The sequence below is a fragment of the Gossypium hirsutum genome, chromosome A02, assembly GCF_007990345.1.
Source record: "Gossypium hirsutum isolate 1008001.06 chromosome A02, Gossypium_hirsutum_v2.1, whole genome shotgun sequence".
Taxonomy (NCBI): Eukaryota; Viridiplantae; Streptophyta; class Magnoliopsida; order Malvales; family Malvaceae; genus Gossypium; species Gossypium hirsutum.
Window position 1 is genome coordinate 10,742,262 of NC_053425.1, and position 20,849 is coordinate 10,763,110.

Below are 20,849 nucleotides of genomic sequence, written 5' to 3' on the forward strand. Positions count from 1 at the left end.
CGCTAACTTAACCTCTATTGGTTAAATTATTCATTTAGTCCATTTAATTAAATAAACTCAACTTTTGGAACTTTTACAATTCAGTCCTTTTTACATATTAAACTATCTAAACGATAAAATTTCCTAACCAAAATTTAATACGACCTTAAAGACCTCATAAATATTAGTTAAATAATATTTATGAATTATTACGTAGGAATTGTGGTCTCAAAACTACTATTTTCGACACTTAGAAATCGGGTTGTTACAACATCGATATAAGAAAAGAAAAATTGTGTCAGTGCTTCATAGTATATTACCACTTAATCCCTTTTCTTTGATCACATTTTGATTTTTTTTAGTGGTCAAAATATTGTAACTTTTAACCTCTTACTTTTTAAATTTTGAAAAAATATATATTATAAAAAACTTCAATAAAGTAAAATTTAAATATATATTTTTTAAAATTTATTTAATTAAAATATTTAAAATAATTGAAGTTGAAATTTAAAAGTTTTACCTAAAAATATCTACTATGACATTTTTACTAAGAAAAGAGAGAAGCTTTAATACGTGTGTTTTACACTATGATATTGTAAAATCACAATTGTAAGTTTATTTTATTTTATTATAAAAATATAAAACAATAATCATGCTCCGACAAATAATTCTCTACATTTTCATGTCTGACATTTTCCTCTCAAATGATTACAATTTTTTATATTATTATTTATTTATAGATCACTTATTCAAGAACTACCATAAATATTTTTTTTTTAAAGTGCGGATGTTACAATTTCAACTTGCTTCAGAACTGGGTTTTCTACAAGTCATGGTGGAGGGGGATTTGTCTATTGTCATTAATAACCTCATCAAAGCTTTTTTTACTACCTTAAGGATCAATGTTTACATCTTTGATGCTAAGCATTTGACCGACACATTCGAAAAAATGGATTTCCAGATTCACACACTGGAGTGGTAATAGCTTGCCTATGAATTGGAGAAGGAAAGAGAACGACTCGATGAGGATATTATCTAGATTGAGGAGATCTATGCTAATCTTGAAATTGTTATAGTAGAATATTGTGTTGGAAAATCAAGTTTCGAAAATGCAACGGAAAATAGATTTGAAGAAAAATCAGAGTTTTAAATTTTTCCAAAACTAGAACTTGGTCAGGTTATCTAGAGTAATAAACCTTAATCAAAATTGTATATTTCTTGTTCATCTAGGATGAACGCTTCGACCGAGTAGTCTTCCCTGCTATCCTCAAGCTCATGTCTATCGAATGTGGGCTCACTTCGAATCAGAAAATTTTCCACAAAATTACCAGTGAAGTAATTTCACAATTTCTCTAAACTTTGGGGTTAAGTTGTAAATAAGAAAAATTTCTTTAGAAATTTTCTGAAATAATTTCTTCAGAGAAATTTTCTGAAATAATTTCTTCAGAGAAATTTCTCTTTACAACTTTTTCATGAATTCAAGTGTGTATAAAATAATGGCCCAATGCTCTCTTTATATAGAAAGAGTTTACAAAGTTCAACTATGATTAAATTTAATCATTTTAATATTAAATTAATATAATACTTATCAAGATAAATATTAGATTTAATTTAATATTAAATCTATTAAATTAATAGAATAATTATCTGCAAGATAATTATTAAATTTAATTTAATTTTAAGATAGTTACTTTAATATTAAATTAATAAAATACTATTAAGATATGTATTAAATTTAATTTAATATTAAATTTATTAAAATAATATTAATTTTAGAATAGTTAATTTAAAATCAAAGTATTCGGTAGAGTCTTAGTAAGAGTATTATTCCTCCACTGCTCAACTGCCAAGGACCACCCATCGGCCACCGGAATGCCACCATCAGCACAGTCATGTCTGGTGGTGCATGCACGGCACCCGAGTTGGTTCGATTACTGTTGATCCGATCTGGTCCAACCACCGATTCCTTTTCAAGATAGACGGGTCCATTTTCGTTTGCCTTCTTAACCTCTTCAAGATAGGCTGAGCAATTCCTCTTCCAGTGTCTGGCCTTACCACAATGGAAACATTTTTCTTCCTTAGCAATTCCTCCTTTAGGTTTCAATGCAACTTTTCTTTTGTTGGGCCTGGCCTTACCATTTTCCTTAGGCTTTGCCTTAGCTTTGGTCTTTCTTTTTCCCTTGTCTTTGCGAACCATCAGAATGGGCTTAGTTCAGCCTTTTTCATGTTACTTTTAGCAATTTGTAATATATTGAGCAACTGTGGCAAAGTCTTATTAACCTCATTCATGTTGAAATTAACGACAAATTGGCTAAAACTATCTAGCAACAATTGCGTGACGACATCGGTGGCTAACTCCACACTTAGAGGGAATCCTAGTTTTTCAAGGCTTTTAATATAGCCTATCATCTTAAGAACATGAGTTCCCATAGGAGTTCCTTCCACCATTTTGCATCGAAGTAAAGCTTTAGAGGTCTCACACCTTTCTTGACGTCTTGCCCCTCATATAATTCCTTGAGGTGCTAGATCATATCATAGGAAATCATATCCTCATTTTGTTTTTGAAGCTCAAGAGTCATGATGGCAAGCATTAGACATCCTATGTCTAACATGTCATCAAGATGCTTCTCATAAGCATCCTTGTCAGCTTTAGAGGCATTAGGTGTTGGTTCATAAGGAACGGATTCTTCAATGACATAATTTCTGTTCTTTTTTGAGAACAATCCTGAAGCTACGGAACCAATCAAAGAAGTTCAAGTCATTCAACTTGTCCTTCTCAATGACCGATCACAATGATAAAGAACTTGTGTTGTTTGCCATTATTAATCTACAATAATAAAATATGCTTATGAGTACATTTACCAAGTTTATTATAATCATTAAAAGACTTTATTAAATAAGGCTCCCACTATTTTATTCAAAATTAATAACCCTCATATTTTAATTTTGGAAAGACTTTCTCTAAAGTTTTTTAGTGTGTAAGGATCCATATTTCTCCTATTCTTAAGTCATCTTCGGGTTTACTCTCAAGATTATGGTTATTTAGGTAAACAACATTTGCTAATTGCATCACATGTAACTCCTTTATTTTTTTCCAATCATCTTATGATTTATCCAAATCTCTTGCCTCTAGGTATATAATCCTATTTAAGTAACCTAATTAAGTTATTAACCAATATCATAACTGGTGAATATCACTTGCATATTCTTTGCGTTTGACCAAGATAGATATATGAACTTCGCTTTAGCAGAACCCACATTGTATTGATCAAGGCTTTAACGACGATAAATATTGGAAGGAAATCTTAACTTTATATTTTATTGAGGGGTTTTTACATTAAATTAATCTCACCATTAATGGTCAACATTTTTCCATTTAATCCTTTAATTAATCTTATCAATATCCTATAACATGCATGCTAACACATCATCAATTGTATCATATACAAGAAAAATATTAAGTAGTAAATAAATGTAATGGTTATAGCCCATAAAACTAAGGTTATTCCTCCTAAGCCAATGGGAAAACCGTAGGGAATCTAAGGGTTTATGTCGCTTCTCAAGCTCATTTTCCACTTTAGGTAGCCCAACCTTCTTTTCCTTTAGTTCGTATCAACTTATACAATTTACAATTATAGAAACTCGTTTTAAATATGAGGGAGTAAGATGGGAAGAGAAGTACAAGAGAAATATAAAAAGGCATGACACACAGGCCGTATTTATAAAATTACAACATTTGAAAATAATAAATTAAATGGGTTATCGGGCTATAACCATGCATTTCCAAACACCATGCATATCAAACATAGTATATAACATGTATCTCATACAATCACATCAACCAATAAATTTATTCCTAAATTCATATCGTACAAGTGGCTCTGATACCACTGTTGGGACAGCCAGTACGCCCCGTGATGCAGTGGAAAAAGTATTATGGTGATCCACAACCAATGATCCATATATGAGGAACGAATCGGGTTGAAATAAGGTTAAAAATATACCCCTTTTACTGAAAACATTGAAAGGATGCTGCTGATTCGATGTCGATTCCAAGCCATAATGAAAACGTCTCGGTCTCCATGTAGTCCACCTCATAAAAAATGAACAACCACTTGCTCTTGAACTTTTCAGAGAGAATTAAAAACAATTGCTAGACCTTTTAAATTATTAAGTTGGTAAGCCTAACACACTAATGGATTATCATCCTTTTATCTTCTTTAATATCACATATTAAAAAGGAAAATCAAGATTATTCTCTTATCAATAGAGAACGCAAATGATAGTTAGAAAAAGGAATTATATTCTTTCCAAAAAAATATAGGATTTTCCCCTTTTTAATAGATAATGCAAATGAAAAGTTAGAAAAAAAGGAATTATATTCTTTTCAAAAGAATATTAATTTTCATGTCTTTTATATTTTGACTGAAATTAATGAATATAATTGTTTATATTAATATATTCGGTAAAATATATACAATTAATATTTTGTATGAGTCTAATTCATATATTAATTTCCATATCTTTTATATTTTGACCAAAACTAATTAATATAACTATTTCTATTAATAAATTCAGTAAAATATATACAATTAATATTTTGTATGAATCAAATTCATATATTAATTTTTTCTATGTTCTCTATATGTGTACAATAAATTTGTAAATATAATGTGTTTAATATTTAACTATCAAATTAAATTAATTCAACAATTAATTTAATTCATATGACAACTAAATACAATACCAAATATATTTGGATTCAGTTCATTTTAACTATAGGGTGTGACCTTCTAGGCTCTTGTAACGTTGGTAATAATACTAGAACGTTTCTAACATTACAAGCAATGAGTGATATCCAGCGATGAATCATTGCCACCCAAGTTAGAAGAAGTCGTGATTCGACATAACCTTTCTGTGCTAGTCTTTTCATGTATTATATAATTTTATCCTTAATATCTAGATTGGACACAAATCACGAAATAGTCACACTTGTATAGTCCAATATCATATTTCTTGATTTTCTGAACAGAATACAATAAACAAGTAAGTGTGATATCTCATATAAACTTATTCCAGCATGACCATGCATTTTTAGTCTCACTCTATCAAGAGGCCTAAGATATTGCTCCCATTATGTAGGAGGGATAAATCCTATCTTGACAAACAATATCCCACTACATGGATTGTGGTGTATCTAACATCAGTCTTTAGTACAACCTATTATGATTGAATTTTTGACTGTATCAAAATATACAACTCACAATGTTGGGACAATGATGACCTCAAGCCTAAGGATCATATACATAGTTATCACTATGAGTAATATTGTGACTATTACATAATAATCCAAGAAACATACTCATAGCGGGTCAGTCCAATATGTTGTGTTCTCTAACTCATACTCATGTATTGATTTTCACATCCCTATGTCAATTACAATTCTTTGTCATCAATCAACTACACATTAGCCTCAATGCATTATTGTTGTCCAAGCCCACAATAATAGTTGACTAAAGACCTTTTTAAGAATTATCATATTTTCTTATTATTTTATTACAGTTTAGTTTATTTATATACATAGAAAAGAAACTGAAATAATGATAAAGAAACTGAAATAATGATGGAAATGCCTTATATTAATAAATAAGGTAAAATGAGTATATGATTACAATCATCTCATGATTGGTCTTTGGGCATACTCTAACACTAGTAACTCCCTTTTTTAACAACTAGTCTTAATTTACACATTTTAACCTCTACTTTAAACAATATTCCAAATTAGTCTCTATTAATTTTTACTCATGCCCCAATTATTAATACCATTATTATTAAATATTATTATTATTATTATTTTTAATATTATTAGCTAATTATTTATTTTATCCTATTTCAGCTTTTACAACACAAAACCTGATTTTTCTCTCTAGCTCACAATCTAATGCCCATTTCTACTAACCTGGTTTTCAGGATGTCACATGTTCACTCAATACAATAGTATTTTATCTCATTGTTACCATTGTGTCTTCTTAATGATTAATATGATCACTTTTAACAAATGACTGTGATAAATCGCTTGTTCGAGAACAAGCAACCCATGACCACGTTCCATATTTATCAATCCACACAAAGCCAATGAAAGGATATTGTTAACTCTTTAATTGAGCTATGAATTCCATTTTTGCTAGTAAAGCCATGCCATACACAAATCATGTACCTAACATACCAGCTATGGGCTCGATCATCTTTAGAGTATAAGTCTCCATTTATATCAAAACACATGAGTTACATATGCATGGTCAATGACTAACTCAAGATTTAGGTAAACCACACCATTAACGTCACAAATGAATTAATTTACAAATGGATTCAGAATTAATTCATCTTGGGTCCAGTCCAATGTATCATTCTTCCAATGAATATATCTATGTTTCTACCCGTGGAGTCAATTGCTTCGATGGCCAGGACTAGCCATCTCCCGAATTTGAATTGTAGATGACATAAAATCTTTCTACGTATTTGAATTAAATGTAATAATCTTTCTACGTATTTGAATTAAATGTTCACTTTGATTCTTTTACAAGATTATGGACTCATTTAGATTATCTACTGATGTAAGTTATCTTTCTGGCAATATAAATGTTCTTAAAGTACCACTTATCATCAGTTTGAACTTAGACAATCAATGAGTTAATATTTGCTTATCACAATTTTGCTATCATGCAAAACATGAAACACAGAAATACAAAAGGCATAATAGTAAAATGTGAAATTAACTTTATTTATTTATTCATTGTTCAAATACATAGAAAACAATTACATGTTTACTGTAATATGGGTACATTTCCTAACAATCTCCTCTTACCCTAGCGAAGTAAAAGTGTCATGTTTTGCATTCTCATATCTTCGACGTGTATGTTAAAACTTCTAGTTACAAGAGTCTTAGCAAATGAATCTGCAAGGTTATATTCAGAATCTACTTTCACCACATGTACTATTCCTTTGGCTAAACATATATCTGGACGTGCCCAAAGCATAGCATACATAAGGCTTCCAACTACCAAAGCATATGGAACCCTACTTATATGCTCTCTTTCTTTTCGCTGTCTTAAGACAATCATCCAAAGAAATATGAAAACCTGAAGTAGTCGGTTGAGACCTGGCTTCGCATCAGTCATTGTGAACTGTTGCAGTACCTTATCGATGTATGAAGCTTGTGATAAAGCTATCATTTTATTCTTTCAATCATTAAGAATTTGAATTCTAAGAATATAACTAGTTTCACCCTAAGTCTTTCATGCTAAACTGGTGAGATAACCTTAACTTAATAGATGGCAATTCTCCTACATTATTTCTAATAAGTAGAATAACCTTAACTTTCCTTTCCACATTTCTTTTCTTTTTGTAGATCTAGTTACATCCTGTGGGCTTAATCCCAACCAGTAAATCTACAAGTTCCCGCACCATATTGGATTCCAAAGAATCTATCTCAACATCCATAACCTACTTCTAGAGCTTAGAATCAACGTCATGCATAGCCTCCTCGTAAATGAGTGGATCATCATCCTCATAATTGATGTCATATTATAAACACTACTATCATAGATGAAGAAGTCTGGCTTCTCAGAAACTCTCCCACTACGTGGATTCCTTTATGTTGTTGATTGTTTGTAGGTTTTTCCATAACTTTCTCAAGAATTGAACTTGGTTATTGTTCTACAACTCATGAAAGTTCCTCAAGTACCACTTTACTTCAAAGCTTAAAGTTATCTATGTAGCGTACCTTAATGAAAGTAGCATGAGTAGAAAGTTTAATCATAGTATCTTTCAGATTATGGAATAATCCTCCTTTTGTTCCTTTCGAATATCCTACCCATAATCTATCACCGGAATAGAGTTACGAAGTATTGCCGAATGAGTCAAAAGCTTTTATAACAAATAACATTCAATCTATTAATTAAATTCCATAAATGCATATAATATTCATAATGAAATAAAACATCGAATTACGGGCCTTAAATTGAGCTTTCGAAGTCCTAAAAGTAAGTTACGACATTCAGGGACCAAATCGAAATAAATTAGAATATTCAAGGAAAATAAAAAATTCAAAACAGAGGTCACACAACTGTGTGACATGATCTAGACCGTGTGGTGCTAGGCACGGTCGTGTCACTACTCGTGTGCCAGGCCGTGTATCTTTCAAAATGACGCTACATGGTTGTGTCGCCAGCCATGTGTTAGCTCGTGTAACAATTGATGTTGGGTCACACGGCTGTGTCGTAGGCTGTGTGTCAGCCTGTGTGAAAACTACATTTATACACGCTCAGGGCATACCCCCGTGTGTGACATACGACCGTGTGACAGCTCGTGTCCCAAGCCATATGTACCCATAATTGGCCTAAATCATGCTCAATTTTTTCCCATTTGGTTAGATATCTAAACACATTCAAATACACAACTTTATAAGCCAACAACCACCTTTCAAGATACTTAAACATGTCAAAGAAATCAACCTATGTACCTAACCATTGTGCCATCATTGACACCACAATGCATTTCATGACATTTCACATTCAAAGTTGCATATACAAGACACAATTTGCACATCATAATCATCTGTTTAACTTCATGCCATAGTTCAACTTAATGTCAAAATATTTCATTCTTGACCAACAAGCTCACTTAGGTAAAACGTACATATTTCCATTTATTGTTCAAACACACATCACAAGCTGAAGTATAGCTTACTTAAAACTAGGAACTAGTATCACCTATACAAAAAAAGGTCCTACTACATGCCATATATACCAAACCAAATTCAAAGTCTACCAAGGATATCTGAATAGTGTGAATTCTTATGTTGATCAAATCTTCAGAGCCCACAGAATGTAGTCTTAAAAAATGAACCGAATACAGGTAAGCTTGAATAAATCCTAGTAAATTTGTTTAATTAATCGATATAGTTTTCCAACTAAACATAATAATAAACTTGTAACTAAACAATGAAATTCTCGTAAATCATAACTTTCATCAGATAAGTGATAATTAGTACAGTATTCAGTATTTGTTTTTGAATCATCAATAAAATGAGATTTATTCGGTATAATCAGTGGATAATGCTCGTTTGAAAAACTTTTAGTAGAATCAATGGGTATATAACGCCTTAAATAATTCAATTTTGCTTCTGTGAGTATCTGACATTAATATGTATCCGCTTCAGTGGTTGAGTGTTCTGGGAGTGTATGGGAGGTCTTGGGTTCAAGTCCCACTTCTGTCAATTTTGTTAACTTTTGGATCTAAGCCTTATCCTAGTTTAGTGGGCTTATATTTAATTTCCTGTAAATTCATATTAGAATGAGCCTGCTGGTTCAAGTGGTAAGGGGGTTGTTATGTTGGAGGTCTTGTGTTTGAATCCCTACGGGAGCGTGAGTATTGTTTTTGTTCATTTTCTGGTAGAATTTCGGTTGAACTGAAATTCTGAGGAAGTTGTGAGTAGTGGGTAAGTGGGAAGAAAATAAGGGATTTTGATAAAATATCCTTCATTTTCTCCCTTTCAAATTTTAATCATTTTTTTCTCCTCTTTTTGAATTGGCGTCGGTTTGTGCTTCTTTTTAAAGTTTTTGTCAATTTTATTTTTGTTCCTCCTTTTTGTGGTGTGAGTTTTGCTTTTCTATTCCGTTTGATTTCCTTTTTTCGTTACTATTGTTTTTCACGCAGTTTCAGTAAGCTTTCTGTTCTATTTTGCGATAGTAGCATAGCGTTTATTGTGGGAATCTGATTTTTATGAACGGATGTATAGCTGAATGCGGTGAATCTGTGGTTGTCACTTCAACGATTTAACTTGGTGTGTAGACATTTTTCCGGGGGTAAATTTTAAGCATTGCTCGGTTTTAGGTTTGTTGATTTCGTAGATCGTTGCTAATAGGGCAATGGAATTTTGTTTTTAGGTGCTGGAGGTCTTGGAAGTGTTTTCACATCAAAACGATACTAGATGTGTACCCAAAATGTAGAAAATGAAGCTTCGGCAAAAGCTAAAAAATGATTCTATCGATGCCACATCAGCGTCTGGTCGCTTGTGTGGATGGCCATGTACGAGACACGACCATATGGTCGATGAAGGTATGGCCGTGCATAGAACATGGCCGTGTTGGGCCCACATGGGTAAACCACACGAACGTGTGGGTCTGCAACTCTGAAATTTTCCCTAGGGTTGCACGGGTCGCTCCGATCACCAGTGGGCCTACTATAGGGTCCATAAGAGCTAACTAAACCCTAGTTTGTATGCTATGATATTCTGATAGTCTAATCTAAGTAGTATATTAAATGTATGCCTGTCTGTACTGTTATCTGTATATAAGCATACCGATCATGTTTAACCTATTATACTGTATATAAAAATTTTGTATCTTTGACTGGGGTGGGATTTATATATATATGGAGGAAGTGTTTTGTACGGCGTACGTTGCCTATATTTTGACAGCTTGGCTGCATATTTTCTGATATGTGTCTTAATGACACAATTTGGTGTGTAGGGATGAATGGGTGTTTTAAACCCCACATGGTGTGATGAGATGGTCGGAGTTGGTGTGTAGAGGATTGGGGGTAGGGTTTTGGCATATCTGATATCTCAATCTAAATCTGAATCTGAAACTGAGTCTGTATCTGTTCCTGTTTGTGTATATAATTCTGTATTTTGACAAATTAATTAATTAAGTAACATTATCAGTTTATTCGTGAACGAACACGTGGTATTGAACTTGAATGTTATCAAGTCAACACCGTTTTCAAAACCCATTACTTGTGACATCACCAGATTTGGCCATAACACTTAGGTTGGGTTTGGGGTGTTACATTTAGTGGCATCAGAGCCAGGTTGTAAAACTCGGGCTGTGAATTTTGTGTTTCAAAATGATGTTTCAAAAAGAATTGGTTTTCAAATATTTTTGGATAAATTGGGAAGTATGTGGTACACTGAGTCTTCGGCGCTGATCCTGTAAGTATTTCTGAAATTTTGATAAAAAACTTTGAAACACTGTTGTTAGTACTTTCTGAAACTGTATTGACTAGTTAGAGACTGAAACCTTTGGAAACAATTCTGAACTTCTAATAATTTATGCATAAAACATCTGCTAATAAATACTGAAACTAATTCATAAAATTTTTAATGTAGATAAAACTCGAAATATACAACGAGCACTCGTGGAACTCATAGACGTAGTATTCGACACCGTAATAGAGGCCGTAGGGGGCTCGAGCTGAGTCTTTCTCTCTGGGCAGTATGCCGAACTTAGATATGAGTGAGACACTGATTTTGCCTGCTACTAAGACTGGGTCTCAAAGTCGCCCGGTTAGGGATGACACACTGTCCCAAGCCATGCTGAGGATTTTGGAAAGGGTCACTAGACCCCATTCTGGAGTTGAGTGCCGAGGGTCGGTAACTGAACAACTCTGGTCTAATGGTACTGAGCTGTTTAGGGGTGTCACTGGAGTCGCCCCTAACGTGATTGATTATTGGTTGGAGGCCACCGAGAGGATCATGAATGATCTAGACTGTACTCCTGAGTAAAAACTGAAGGGTGCAATCTCTTTGCTTCGCGATGAGGCTTATCAGTGGTGGTTGACAGTTGAGGAGGGTACTCAACTTTTAAAACCACCTTTCAGAGTAAGAACGTGGGTGCGAGTTATGTGGATGCATGTAGGAATGAGTTCATGAATCTTATGCAAGGCGATAGATTTGTGGCTGAGTATGAGGCTGGGTTTCTGAGGCTGAGCCGCTACGCTTGAGACATAGTGGCATCTGAGTATGAGAGGTGCGTCCACTTTGAGGACGGTTTGAGGGATAACTTTAGTGTTTTTATTGCTCCACAGAAGGAGCTGGAGTTTGCGATTCTAGTTGAGAAGGTGAATATCGACGAGGATGTTAAGCGCGTGGAGCGCCAGAATAGGGACTGAGAGAAAGGAAAGAATAAGAAGGATTCAGAGCCTTCAAGTTCTGTTCAAAGGCCTAAGAAAAAGGCCAGATCTGATGGGCCAGTTGGAGTAGGGGATCCTATTGCTCCTATTGGGATTCAACTGTGTGGTGATTGTGGAAAGCGCCATTCGGGCGAGTGTTGGAGGAGGATAGAGGCATGTCTAAGGTGTGAGTCATTAGAGCACCATATTCGAGAGTGTCCACAAAGGGCTGATCAGATGCAAGCTTCGGGACTAGGTTTTGCGTAGCCTCAGAGGGCAGTTCGGCAGCCACCTAGGGGTCATGGACAGGCTAGGGATGGTAGTGGTATGGGTCGTGGGAAAAGGGCACTGAGTAGAGGTGCTGGTCAGATTGAGGTGAGGCAGCCTGTATTGGTTTATATTGCACGACGTCGAGAGGATAGAGATGCTCTTGATGTCATCACTGATATGTTCCTTATATTTGATGTGCCTTATTCTTCTTTGATAAAAATAGGTTCTATTCAATTCTATGTAGCTAGCACTGTATTTGAAACCTAGGAACTCCTATTGAGAGTACTTCTAGTGAGATTACTGTACTAAGTCTGTTGGGGCAGTTTGTTTGGGTTAGTAAACTCTATAGGGATGTTACATTAGTGGTACAAGGGGCTGTCTTTTTGACAAATATGATGGAGCTTTCGTTTAGGGAGTTCGATTTAATTCTGGGTATAGACTGGTTGGTTGAACACCGAGCCAATTTAGACTGCACATCTAAGAGGGTCGTTTTGAGGACCAATGATGATATAGAGGTGGTTGTGATTGGTGAGCATTGAAATTATTTGTCCAATGTAATCTCCGCTCTTGTGGCTAAAAAACTGGTTCGAAAAAGGTATGAGGCATACTTGGCTTACGTTAGTGTTTTTGATTCTGGGGACTCTTCTATCGGGGATATCAGAACGGTGAGGATTTTCTGAATGTCTTCCCTGATGAGTTACTAGGTTTACCTCCGAATCGAGACGTTGAGTTTGGAATTGAGCTCCTTCCGGGTATAGCTTTAGTGTCTATCGCTCTATACTGAATGGCATTGAAGGAGCTTACAAAGCTTAAGGCTTAACTACAAGAACTTCTGGATCATGGTTTCATCCATCCTAGTGTGTCTCTGTGGGGGCATCACTTCTATTTGTTAATAAGAAGGATGAGACCATGAGGATGTGCATCGATTATCAGCAGTTGAATAAGTTGACTGTGAAGAATAAGTATCCACTTCCAAGGATCAATGACTTGTTTGATCAGTTTCGAGGGGCTTCAGTGTTCTCTAAGATAGATATTCGTGCTGGGTATTATCAGTTGAGGGTTAAAGAAGAGGATGTTCATAAGACTGCATTTAGGACTTGTTATGGATAATACGAGTTCCTTGTTATACTTTTTGGTATGACGAATGCTCTAGCTGCATTCATGGATCAGATGAACCAGGTTTTTTAGCCATATTTTGATCAGTTCGTCGTGGTCTTCATTGACGATATTCTGTTGTACTCTAAGATCGAGGATGAGCATGATAAGCATTTTAGATTAGTGCTTCAGATTCTACGTGAGAAACAACTTTACGTTAAGTTGAGAAAATGTGATGTTCTGGTTGCGTGAAGTGACATTTTTGGGGTATGTCATTTTTGTTGAGGGGATCCGTGTTGATCGAGGAAGATAGAGGCTGTGTTGGATTGGAAACAGCCTAAAAACATATCTAAGATCCGTAGTTTTCTAGGTTTGGTTGGATATTATCGGCGGTTTATCGAGGGGTTCTCTCTAATTGCAGCTCCTTTGACTAAGCTTCTGCTTAAGAGTGTTCCGTTTGTCTGGGCTGATACGCAGTAATCGAGCTTCGAGAAGCTCAAGCCTGTTCTAACTCAGGCTCCTGTTTTGATACAACCTGAATCCAGTAAGGAGTTTTTGGTCTTTAGTGATGCTTCGTATGTCAGTTTGGGATGTGTATTGATGCAAGATGGAAATGTTGTGGCTTATACGTCCTATCAGCTTAATACACACGAAGGGAACTATCCGATGCATGATCTCGAGTTGGCTGTTGTGGTCTTTGCGTTAAAAATCTTAAGGCATTATCTATATGGTGAGAGATGTATCATCTACACCGATCACAAGAGTCTCAAGTACCTCCTTACTTAGAAGGAGTTAAATCTTAGGCAACGCCAATGGATTGAATTGCTGAAGCATTATGACCACATGATAGAGTACCATATTGGTAAGGCCAACATGGTGGCTGATGCTTTAAGTCGTAGGCGATGACGGATTTGAGAGCGATGTTCGCTCGACTTAGTTTATTTGATGATGGGAGTCTGTTAGTTGAGTTGCAAGTTAAGCCGACTTGGATTGATCAGATTTAAGTTAAGCAGTTGGGGGATGAGTCTCTGGGTCTGCAGTTTCGTCAGATTGAAAATGGAAGTACTTCAGATTTTGGGCTGAATAGTGATGGTGTTTTGTGTTTTCGAGGTCAGACCTGTGTGCCAAATGACTCTAATTTAAGGCAGTCGATTTTGAGAGAGGTGTATAGTAGCCCTTATTCTATGCATCCCAGTGGTAATAAAATGTATCGCGACCCTCGTGAGTTGTATTGGTGGCCAGGGTTGAACCATGAAGTTACTGATATTGTTACTTGTTGTCTGACGTGTCAGCAAGTTAAGGCTGAGCACCAATTGCTGTTAGGTTACTACAACTTGTTAAGATTCCTTTATGGAAATGGGAACGAGTAATGATAGACTTTGTTAGTGGGTTTCCCTTGACACTCACTAAGAAGGATTCTGTTTGAGTCATTGTGGATCGATTGACAAAGTCTGCTCACTTCATTTCAGTTCAGACGGACTTTTCTTTGCAGAAGTTAGTGAAGCTCTATATCTCAGAGATTGTAAGACTGCATGGGGTTCCTGTTTCGATTATTTCTGATAGAGATCCTCGCTTTACTTCTCGGTTCTAGAAGAAATTGCATGAGGCTCTGGGTTCGAGATTGGACTTCAGTATTGTATTCCATCCTTGGACCGATGGTGTAACAGCCCATTTTTTAGTGAAATTGGAACAGTGGTTTCGAGACCACCAATTTGACCCAAAATAAAGGTTTATATTTATTTCAATATATGGTCCGTATTATAATGGACATGTTGTGTGAAAATTTTAAAACGAAAATTTTATCAATTAAGTGTTTAATTACGAGAAAGACCAAATCGCATAAAAGGTGAAAGTTGAATTCTAGTATTTATAAGGATTAAATAGTTATGGAAATCGAAACTAGAGGTCCTTATATGGTAATTAGACCATTAAGAAAAGTATGTAGATTTTTCTTGGTGACTCATCTATGAAAATATAGGAAAAGGGCAATGACTAAATTGGAAATAGCAAAATACTTAATTAAAAACATGATAAAAGAAATCATCTTATTTTATGTCATCTTCAACCTAAAACACATGGAAACCCTAGATGAGAGAAAATAAACTTTCAACGCCTAATTGGGTAAGTTTCCTTGTCTCGTTTTTAGTAATTTTGGTATTTTTGAAATCGGGATAGCTTAATCTCTCTATTTGAGGGATTAATTTGAAAAGTTATCAAGGTATGAAGAATGGGTCATGGATGTAATACTGGAAATTAGAAATTTATGGTAGAAAATGAAAGATTACTGATAGATAAACAACTTTTACAAAGTGATTTTTGATGAAAACATGATTTAGGGACTAAAATGAAAAGTTGTAAAATTTGATGAAAAATTTTGAAATTTTATGAATACATGTGCTGGAAAACTTGTAATGGGGCTTTGGTTAGGCTTGAAATAGGGATTAATTTGCACAAGTTTCATTTCCGAGCTTAGGGACAAATAGAATTTATGGAAAAGTTAGGGGCAAAATGGTAATTTTTCCTAAGACGTAAATTGAGTCCTTTTAAATATGAAATGTGTGAAATTGATGGTTAAATTCATTTATATAAATCCAAAAAACACTAATTCAAGGTTAGATCGAGGAAAAGAAAAGGTTTCGGATTAGTAGATTTTTAACACGAACAAGTGTTGAGGCAAGTTCGTATAACTTAATCGAGCATGTAATTATGTTAATTGAATGTTGTATTTGTATGTAATGTGAGTTATATTGATGTGCTTTACTTGTATGCTATAATGGAGAATTTGATACATGCTTGAAATGGTGATAGAGGTTTAAGTCCCGATTGAATGTTGAATTATGATGATTATATGTGTTTTCCCAAAACGAATAAGGTCTTGAATTTGTTTTGGATGAGATTTAGCTCGAACGAGTAATCCTGTTAACCTTGTTATAGAAAGGATTTAGCTCAGACGGGTAATCCTATTCTAATACCTCTCGCGTAAACATTACGGCTACGATTTAGCCTGGACTGGTAGTCCTAATTGAGCTTTCGAGCATACGTTATATAAGGATTTAGCCTGGATTGGTAATTCTGTTATACAATATGTGACTCGAAAGAGTGTTTCTTGGTTAAGTGCCCTAATGGGTACACTTAAATAAGAAATTGACAGATTATAGAATTGTACACTTCGAGTGTACAACTTAAGCATCCATTAGAATTCAATGATTCAACGAACATAAAACTCTTGACATGACATGCAAATCTTGAGTGAAATGATAATGTCTTGAAAAGATATTACTTGATGAGCTCATTTATGTTACTTGATTGATATGAAGATTTTGGTGACTAACATGTTTGATTGAATGTATGTGTTTAGGCAATTTAGCCAAATTGATGGAAAACATGTTATTGTATGTTTAGATTTAATAAATGGGATTGGTAAGTTTAGTTTTCGTTATACGAACTTACTAAGCATGTAATGCTTACTCAATTTATTTTTCCCTTGTTTTATAGTGCTCAAAGGCTCGCGAGGGTTAGAAATCGTTGGAGCATCGTCACACTATCAACTAGTCCTTTTGGGTATACTTATTAAAATCATTTTGGTATAATGGCATATTTAAGACAACTTGGCCAATAGTGGCTTGAAATGATATTTTGTATCCTAGCCATTGGAATGGCTAATGATGGTTCATTTTGGTATGACTAAGTAGATTATTATGATATATATATACAGATGTGTTATGTTAAGAATATGTGATCAATGTTATGAATGCCTAAGTTAAACTAAGGTAAGGTTGTGGTCATGTTTACTTGTAGTGATATGCCTTGTGAATGATGAAATTTGCTTAAGTTGAATGCTTGTATTGGTTGGTATTGGATGTGTGTTTCAAGTGCAGGTCTTGGGTGAAAATTTGGGTGAGAAATAAAGCTAGAAATGGCTTTATTTTGTCCACATGGGTAGACACACGTGCGTGTGTTTAGACCGTGTGTGACACACGGCCTAGTAATATGGGCATGTGGTTAGGCCGTGTGTCCCCTGCACCTTAATTTTGAGAAACAAAATGCTCAGAATTGAGCACATGATCAGAGACACTGTAACACCCCTAACCCGTATCCGTTACTGGATTAGGGTTATGAGGCATTACCAATCAAAATATAACTCAGATGAAACTTTCATTATTAACTATCTAGTAAAAGGTTAAACTAAACTATCATACTTCAGTTTAATATTTCATATAATCTCCAGAACTTATAATCAAATAATACCATCAAGAAATCATGAAAAATTTGAATAATTTAAATGTAAAATATCTTCTTATCATACAAATGTTATGCGCATACTCTATACAAGCAAACACACATCATTTCATTTCATATAAATGAAATATTTCATAATAACATTTATATGCCTAATTCCAACATTTGCATTTCATGAATGAATATATATATACATATATATAAAAATCACCAACTCAACCAATTAAACTACTTAAATAAACTAACCAAAATTTTTATATAATGTACCATTAGAGACCAATACAAAAACCATATAAATCTTTTATCTATTCGGCTAACAAGTTTACCTAAACATATTTATTGATTTTTGAATAGCTATCAAACCCACATACCCATGCATATTTTTTTTACTTTACACAAGAAACATATACCAAATACACCTCCTATAAATAACATGCATTTTAATTTACTAATGCATTACATGTTATCACACAATACACATCCATCTATTACTCCATAATCGAAACACATGATCAAACACCACCATATATATATACACCTTAAGGTGAGATATATATCAAGTCAATTCATCATATGCATAAATATTTATACAAGCAAATACCGAATCACAAGTTGGTTATAACCGTTTCACATTATCGATTTACAAATACATTATTGTAATAACTTTCAAACCAACTCATGTTACAAATTATACTTCACAAAAATAAGGCATTCACCAAAAATAGACATATATTCAAAACATGAATCTTACATACCATGTAATAAACAAATCAAAACAAACTTATATTATGTCCGGATATTGATAAACCATAAATTATTCATATTTTTACCCCATGTTTAATGCAATTTATGGATGATTTCTCATTAGAATTGGTGAATTCGATGCTCCTAATGCTTTAATTTCATGTTTTATACTTAGGAGAGCATAGGAGAGCGAAAGGAATGAGAAACGGGCCAAAAATGGAGAAAATGGGCCAAAGTACGAAATCAACATGGCCTGGACCTCCTTACACGGGTAGACCACACGGCCGTGTCAATTTGGCAGGCTCGAGCACGGCCTGAAGTAATCGAACACAGGAGTGTGCCACGGGCGTGTCCCTGTCGAGCCCAAGTTGAGTCCAATTCAGAAAAGGCTAATTTTGAGGGCTTCTAAGCATTCCAAAGCCTATAAATACACCATAGAGAAGGAAGAAAGGGGAAACGGAGAATAGGGGGTAAGGAATTACTCCAAGGAAGCCGATTGATCCATCTCAGGAGTTGGATTCATCATCAAGACTGAAAATCTCTCCTCAATTTCCCTTCAGGAGTTTTGGGTTTTCTTTATGTTTTGTATTTTAATTCTTCTGAGATGTTTTCCTATTTAGTTATGAACTAAAACCCCTAAATACCTAAGGGGAATGAAACCTAAGACGAATCTTGTTATTATTTTCTGAATTGTATGATAAATATTTAACTTGTTCTTAATTATGTGTTCTTAATTCTTGTTTTGATATCCCAGGATACTGATAAAAGACATGCTCTTATTCAGAGGAGGAATAGACCCTGTCTAAGAGTACATTTGTCATAATTAAGTGGAGTTGATTGCGCGCCTAGACATAGGGTGACAAGATTTTCCCGGATTAGGGTGAAACCTAATAAGGGGATCCATAGATCGAGTTAATGCAACCCTAGAGCGTTAATTAGAGAAAAGTCTCGGTTATTCAATTTAGGGATTAGACGTTATTAGTCTTGAATAGGGATAATAATATAACTTAGGGATCTCTACGGAACAAGTTGAATGAATAAATCGTTCGATTCGGAGCCAGAATAACAAGTAAAGTCTAGGTGGATTTTTTCCTTAGGTATTGTCTTAAGTCAATCGATTTTTCCCAAAAGCAATTCCCCAATTCTTTTCTCTATGCGTTCTTAGTTTAGATAATTAGTTAATTAAAACAAAAGCTCTTTATTCTTAGGCTAGATAATAAAAAGACAGTCATTACTAGTACTTTTAGTTCCTTTGGGTTCGACAACCCGGTCTTGTTAAAACTATACTACTGTTTGATAGGTACACTTGCCTACATCGCAATAATAGTTAGTTTAAGAACGAGTAATTATAAATATTTAAAACCTATCACGAAATAACGCGATCAAGTTTTTGGCCCCGTTACCGAGGAACTAAGATATTAGGAACGCTCAATTTTTATTACTTTAGCCATTTATTTTTCTTGCAATTTAATTTAATTTTATTATTTATTAACCTACTCTTTCTTTCTCTTGGCAGGTTTTTATAGTTTATGACTAGAGAAACCCGTCGGGACCATTACTTTTTGACGAAGAAATCGATCGTACAGTTCATAGAAACCAAAGAGAAATAAGGCTCAGCTTAAGATACACGGAGAACGAGCAAGAATACGATACTCAACCCCCAACTGAAGAGATGGCTGAAAACCAAGGTAATCAGCTACCTCCTGCAATTGCGGTTAATCAAAATCCTGCTCCACGCACTATGTGTGATTATATTAAACCTTCTTTAACAGAAACTGAATCAAGCATAGTTAGACCTGCTGTAGCTGCAAATACTTTTGAATTAAAACCTAACACTATTCAAATGATACAACAATTTTTTCAGTTTGATGGTTTGCAGGATGAGGATCCCAATGCTCATTTAGCCAACTTCTTAGAACTACGCGATACATTTAAAATTAATGGCGTTTTTTATGATGCCATACATCTTCGGTTGTTTCCCTTTTCATTGAGGAACAAAGCTAAACAGTGGTTAAACTCGTTACCATGAGGGTCAATTACTACTTGGGAACAAATGACCGAAAAATTCTTACTAAAATATTTTGTGCAGATGGATTTAGAAACACGCTACGATGCATGGGAGAGATACAAGGACTTATTGAAAAGGTGCCCTCACCATGGGTTACCGCTTTGGCTCCAAGTACAAACATTTCACAATGGTCTGAATCCTTCGACTCGACAAATGGTTGATGCAGCAGTGGGTGGAACCATCAACAATAAAACACTGGAAGATGCTTATGAGTTTATAGAGGAGATGTCACTGAATAACTATCAGTGGAAAGTCATGAGGACAAAGCCAACGAAAACAGCCAGCGTTTATAATGTCGATTCGGTTACCATGCTCTCTAATCAGGTAGAACTCTTGAATAAAAAGATTGATGGTTTTCTTAATTCTTCACAGGTTCACCCAGTAGTGTAGTGCGAAGCAAGTGGAGGTGGAACAAACCATTCGGAATACCAACCTTAAGGCCACAGCATGGATAACGAGCAACTAAACTACATGGGTAATAATCCTCGACCTCAAAACAATC

At 34.6% G+C, this 20,849-nt stretch overlaps 1 pseudogene; it reads right to left on the minus strand.

The window, feature by feature from the left end:
- Positions 1-20,343: 20,343 nt before the first annotated feature.
- Positions 20,344-20,442, minus strand: LOC121217606 (uncharacterized; annotated as a pseudogene).
- Between the last annotated feature and the right edge of the window lie 407 nt (positions 20,443-20,849).